This window comes from Dermacentor andersoni, chromosome 7 (assembly GCF_023375885.2).
Source record: "Dermacentor andersoni chromosome 7, qqDerAnde1_hic_scaffold, whole genome shotgun sequence".
Classification (NCBI taxonomy): Eukaryota; Metazoa; Arthropoda; class Arachnida; order Ixodida; family Ixodidae; genus Dermacentor; species Dermacentor andersoni.
The window spans coordinates 19,274,666-19,281,436 of NC_092820.1; the positions used below are offsets into that span (position 1 = coordinate 19,274,666).

At 43.6% G+C, this 6,771-nt stretch overlaps 1 long non-coding RNA gene across 1 annotated transcript in view; it reads left to right on the forward strand.

The window, feature by feature from the left end:
• LOC126535532 (uncharacterized) overlaps window positions 1-6,550 on the forward strand; it is a 29,294-nt gene extending 22,744 nt beyond the window's left edge. Inside the window, exon 2 of the long non-coding RNA XR_011895913.1 lies at window positions 6,063-6,550. This is a non-coding gene — a long non-coding RNA (uncharacterized lncRNA). The remainder of the gene's footprint in view (window positions 1-6,062) is intronic.
• The last annotated feature ends 221 nt before the right edge of the window (window positions 6,551-6,771 follow it).

The following is a 6,771-nucleotide window of genomic DNA, read 5'->3' on the forward strand; positions in this document are numbered from 1 at the left end:
GTCTTCTATCTATGAATCAGCCACAACACAGCATAAGCATAAACAGAAGCAAAAATAGCTCAATTGCTGCTGCAAACCACGACCGCACAGTGCCGGCGTGGCAAAGGAAGTGACGTCGATGGTATCATTCTTTCGAGTCACTTGCAAATGTCTGCGCACGCACGAGAGGCGTCCCACAACTTCGCCTTGACCACTGCCGAACCATTCGCACCCCTGCAGCTTGAGATGGCTTAGCGACATCAATACATTCCCTCTCGACGTCTAGGTATGACGGGCCTCCGTGCGCCCATCCCCTTCTTGGGAGACTGTACTTAGAGGGAGGAACGCACTCTACAGCCGAGGTTGTAGAGTGCGTTGTAGAGGGCTCGAGGCCGAGGAAGATGCGGTCAGTGAAGGGGGTCGAACCGAGGGTGGCGGCGAGGCTGCAGGCCTGCAGCCCGCCGCTTGCGGGATTGTCTCCTTAATGTTTTCGAGGTACCTCGGTTTCTGAGAATACAGGGCCTGGTGGTGACGGCGCCGTGTTCGTTGCTTACAGTTGTTTTGTTACAAAATATTTTCTTAGAAAGTTGACACTAGCAACCAGTTTAGCAATGTTTGGTGCACGACTTGTGCGCTTTGTGAGGCCAGCACTTGCTCTCACTGCTCAGCAGCTGTATTCTGCGGCCTGTCGGATGCCTGAGCAACAACCTTCTAGCACCGTGTCACACTGGATTTTGACCTTTTCTTTCTTGTTAAGAAACCGTGATGCTACTGTGCTGCCATGTTCCAGCTTAGGGCAGACGGTTTGCATTGCGGAGTGTGCGCACCTAATTATCTCGTTACAAATCTAGTGGGTGACCTTGCAATAGCACGGCCTGCAGTGCGCGACCTGCATTGTACTCCACTACCGCAAAACTACTCCGTTATTAACACTCCGTCAACAACTGGCAACCGACTTGGATATTCAACATTTATATGTGTACAAAGAAAATCATTGTGGAACATCCATGGAGCGTGTTTGGAAACAACACGAAGACGTATGAGAAGTTGCGTATTCGTAAAATTCTTCAGCATGCCACATTAGCTGATAATGATTTAGCAACTATGTTCTAAGTGATATCAGCATTACCTCCGTATTTCCTAGAAACATGCATAGAGAAACAAATGTCGAATGGGGTTCCATTCAAAACCTCGTTTGCAGAATTATACTAATGCCTACTCAGGTTTTATTGCAATGTGCCTTTAGAAAAAAGCACAAATAGTGACTATTTGCTTTTCACTAAAAATCGCTTCGATAAGAACCTTGCTTCAATGTATAAAGAGACTGTAGGGAAAACTGTCTTTATAAAAATGTCACTTCAAACTTCCTTGACGTGATAACTGTCTCTATACTAAGTAACTTTAATTTCTAAAGACCCTCTATTAAAAATTGTCTTTTTAACAAAGTACCTGCAATTTATAAACACACCTTTTAGGAAAGTTCATGAGAAAAATGTAACTAGGCTGTCTTTTCATGTAAACTCAAGTCAAGTTTATTTCCAACAACACCTAGTCGGAGATTCTTGGGCGAAAAGATGTCACAGACATCTTGACAGTGCCCAAAGACACATTCAATAGCAGCCGGGAGGTAGCAAAACTAGTCCTCTCAAACACTGTAAAAGAAATGTAGGCATGAAATATTGACACGTGTACTTGCCTATCTTTATCAGGCGACCATGGTTCACCGCCTACCAAATGTTATCGCACAGCGCAAGACGCGCCTGCATGTATCGGAAGTTTCTGGAATGTTATCGATGGTTCCATCCGCTGTCTGCGACCGAACGTTGTGTAATCTGGTTGCACGTGTGCGCGACGCGAATAATATAGAACTTTGTGAGAGGCACACGGGTCCCAGTGATTACTCTGGAAAATTTGACGAGTGATGTATAAAAGCCGACGCGCTTGACCCGCTGATCAGATTTTGACGATCGCCGACTGTATTCGCCGTTGTCGCCATTCTTTAAGTGTAGCCTGTTTTTGTTGGCCCAAGTTCGTCCAATAAAAGTTAGTTTCGTCTTTCACAGTATTGTTACTGCGTTCTTCATACGTCCCTCCACGTGAGAGTATAATTCACGCTACGTAACCCTTATAGTGTACAAAAAAAATTCACACAATACAGATGTCACACAATCGTTCTAAACACTTGTGCAAAGGCAACAAACATAATTTTATACATAAAATGTAATATGTGTCAAGCTAACAAAAGGAAATGTTGGTGTTCGAGTGGTTCTTCTACGTTTAAAAGCATAGCTCGAACAAGTTACTTGAATTTACATTCCGGCAGTTCAAAATTGGTACAAATTAAGAATTTGTTCAGTATTGCTGGTATCTGGTATTGAAGAAGGCATTCTCCGTGGTTTGTACGGGAAAAAGTAACTGGTATGGATTGATTTCGGAGAGATCATCTGGGGGAGCTATCAAATCAATGCTGATAAAGCTGGCTTTTCTTTGTATATATATAAAGTAGTAATTTATACGTGTAAATATCACTTGCTCTAATAATATCCTGATTTATGAATAGCTGAGGAGTACGTAGTTCGCGAGGCTGCCCATAAAGTTTTCAAATATTCTAAGAACCTTTTTGTGCAACACCTCGAGTCTGTTTAGGTTTTCAGCAGACGTTATTGCCCATACTAGTGCGCAGTAAGACAAGCGAGAGTAGAAGTCACCGTAATATATAGCTTTTTTTTCAGCCATAATGGTACTAGATTTGATAACCTGTACAGGCAGCCTACAGTTTTGCCTAATTCAGAAGCAAGCATTGACACGTGGGTATTCCGTGACATGTGTTTCTCGAACCAAACACCTAGAAATTTTCCCATGCGAATGCACTCTAACGTGGTGTCTTGAAAGGAGAATTTCAGATACATACATGGTTTGTTCGTAGGCCTCAAAATAACGCATTTTGTTTTGCTTGCGTTTAATGCAAGTTTGTTTTGATGCAGCCACACTTCCAAATGCCTTAAGTAATTGGTTACAGTAACTTGGAGAATGTTCATTGATTCAGTACTAAAAAAAGCATTCGTATCACCTGCAAACATAACTAGTTTTTTCGTGTAAGGTATAATACATATATCGTTATATAAGCTATAAATAATAAGGTCCTAAGATTGAACCTTGTGGAACACCTTGCTTAAGTTCAGTTTCTGCTGACGTTACGCTTCCAACTTTAACATATTGTTTTCTGGCAGATAAGTAATCTTTAATAAGTTTAAGAGCAAGAGCGCGTATAACGTAGTCGAATAGCTTTTGTTCTGGGATATCACGTTTTATACTATCAAAAGCCTTTCTCAGATCAAGAAAGAATTCAACTGTATACAGTGTTTTTTTTCTTCAACATTGTTCAGTATTTCTTCTTTTACGTTTAATAGGGCTAATGCAGTGGACTTGCCATCCTGGAATGCGTACTGAGTTATGTTTATTATATCATACTTAATAATAAAGTTCATTAGTCGGCAATTTATGGCAGATTCAAACACCTTCGATAGAACAGGCAAGACAGATTGGTCTGTAATTCGAAATGTCATTTAGAGCACCGCCTTTATGCGCAGGGCGTACACGCGCAAGCTTGAGATCGGACGGGAAAAGACCAGAAACGAAGTTACTGATATGAGCCATGGGCTCTGAGATGAGACCCGTAACATGAGTCATAGGCGCCGCTCTTAATTCATCAGAAGCTGTTACGACATTGTTACGTAGTCTATTTATCAAGCTTAATACCTCAAAAGGTGTCACTGGGGCTAAGCTAATTGTGTTAGGCTGTCTCACTCTACGGGAGATTCTTTCCCGCGTACTCTGTTCTGAAGGCGTCAAATAGTCACCAGAGTGGGCAAAATATTCATTCAAAGCCGATATAGCTGCATCATCACTCATGTCTTGGGAGAGGGCTTTGACGTTGAAACGCGTTTTGTTTTCCACAAATTGTCGCAGATTATTCACTGCATTCCATAGTTTGCGAGGACCATTAAATCTTGGCTAATAGGCAATAATAATAAATCTTCTTCGCTTTTCGTGTGTTCGCATTTAGTTTATTACGATACTTTTTGAAATCCTTTAGAGCCCCTAGGTCATTTGTTCGAACAAACTTATGATACATGTTGTTTTTTATTTTGATTGTTTTGTGAACGCTCGTGCTGATCCATGGCTTTGGCATTTTCTTTTTCTTTAATGTGTGCGATACCATGGAAAACTTCCTGTCATAACGTGTTTTGGGATAGCAAAAGAAAGCGCTATACGTGCGATCAGAATCCTGTTCTGCATAAACGAGACCAACTCCTAAGCACTACTTCCAAGCGAAATATCTCAAGTGTGAGCTGGTTTATGACTTGATACGTTGCGTTGTCGGTGTAATTAGGTTTGTTAGGTGTAGCGAAGAAAATAGCGAAAACGGGTAAGTAATCACTAAGGTCAAGTGAAAATAGGCCTGAAGCAACCTTATTTTTGGTGCATTTTTGATACAAACGTCAAGCAGCGTGGCGCTATGATCAGTGATTCAGCTGGGCAGCCTAATAGTGTTCAAACAATAATGGGTGGACAGAATAGTTCCAAACTGCGCAGTGGCTGCGTCATCGCTTATGTTGATATATATGTCACCTATCAGAAAAAAAGGCACTTGCAATAACTTTAACTTACATATAAGGCTTTCAAAGGTATCAAGAAAGTCAGACTTTCTTCTCGCGGGTGGCCGATACACTGCAGTAACTGTAATATTTGGAAATCGGATTGTAATATATTCGAGGCTAGTGGTCACAAAAGTTAGCTCATCGATGACATCATGAGTAAGACAATCTTTCACATACAAGGCTAATCCTCCACCACGATTGGTAGTCCTGGTAACACCATTATATGTGTAATAGTCTAATTGTGAAGGAGTGTCATTCGGAGTGAGCCATGTTTCGGAAAGCAATATCACATCAAATTTTATAGTTAAGGAATCAAGGAACGTGCCGAGATCAGAAATATTGTTTTAGTACGGCGCATGCTTTAGATGAAAAGCACTGAAATGCTTTCCAATATGTTTGGCCGCATTATTAAATCTCTCCGCATCTTAGTAATGGCAACTGTCATATAAAGCCATTTCGTAGCAGACTGAGCCATTTAAAAGTGCCAGTTTGATACCTAGTGACACATTTTGTCCAAATCATTGTGTTCAGCTATTCTCAGCATCTCCGATGATTCTGTTTATCTGGCAAGAACTTTGTCATTGTTTGTCCATACGTACTTCCATCCAATATCATGCTTCGTAGCTATAGCAGCACCCAGAAGTTGTTTCCCAAGGTGAGTTAGGTTTTCATTGACAACTATAGGATCGGTGGACTGGAAGCCAATTTGGTTAGCAAAAAGACATGCTCTCTTGGCTTTAGTGAAAATAGCATTTCGCTTTTCTCGGTGAACAAATCGTACAATTATATTCTTGACATCGGGATGCTTAGTTCCTATTCTGTGACAAACATCAATTTCGGTGGAAGCGATGGGTTCCCCAACGGCCGCGCAAATTTTCTGGGCTACTTCCGAAGGATCGCCTTGATTTGGCACACCCTTGATTTCCGTCCATCCCGACCGAGATGGACGGGGAACCAGATGAGTGTGGTGCTTGACGGTGCTCGGGTCCCCACTATGGAGAATGCGTAATGCCTGGTAGGAGACGACGCCATGTTCGAAGGCTTTAATGACCAGTCTGGAATCGCTGTAGAGCACTTCCCGTTTGCCGTCGAGCACGGCCAAGGCTCGGGGTCTCGGGTGAGGATCGTGGCGCCGTTGACGGTCCACTGCATTGATGGGACCGCGACCACCGCGAAGGTTCGGCTCTTGCGGTATGAGGTGGCGTCCACGAACGTGACGTCGCAGTGTTACAAGAGTATACATGTAAATAGGAGGTAACGAAATTCACTAGTAAGTTGTTAGAAACGATAGACTGTTGATAGGTATTTTTGTAAAGGAAAGCAGCAGCGGGAGAAGAGAGAAACTTTCCTTAATAAAATATTTCTGCTAGCACAATCGTTACCAGTTCGCTAATTATTGCTCTCATTGCTCTCGACTCCTAGGTACGACGAACATGCCGCCACATTCCGAGTCTCCACTTACACCCCCAGCACCGGCACAATTTTCCCGCCGAGCAGCCCGATCATGCAGACAGTGATCTGGCCGAACTGGGCACCGCCATCCACGCCGTGGATTCCCTGGCCTCCTGTCTTTCCGTACTCGCACATTAGGTGGTTGTCCACACCGTGGCCCGCAGCTTCGCTAGCAGAAGCACCTCCAATGGTTTGCAGGCCATCTCATCGAGGCCCTCTTCATCCCAGTCTCCCACACCCGCCCAGGCTCTCTGATGGGCCATCGGCAAACACGGGTGGACGAAGCCATCTCCCGAGGGCCCCCCTGCCCAGTCCACTTTCCAGTGCCTCCTCTTCATTATCAGATGACGACGATGCATGTGAAGGCGCAGACCTCGACAGTGTGAAGCTTTTTATTCCTTCCGAAGAGGGCGATTAAAACAACTGTCATCCACTTCGGTCACTGACCATCAAGTCCAGTCCAGTCCTATTTATGCGTGTACCCATAGCAGCGCCTTAATAAATGTATGCATGAACGAAGATTGCGTTGGAAGATCGCGTTGGTTTTCTCAGAAAGGTGTGGTGAACTGATCGGAATTTTGGGGTTTTAGGTGTGAAAATCACGATTTGATTAGGACGTACGCCGTAGTGGGAGACTCCGGATTAATTTTGACCACCTGGGGATCTTTACCGTGCCCCC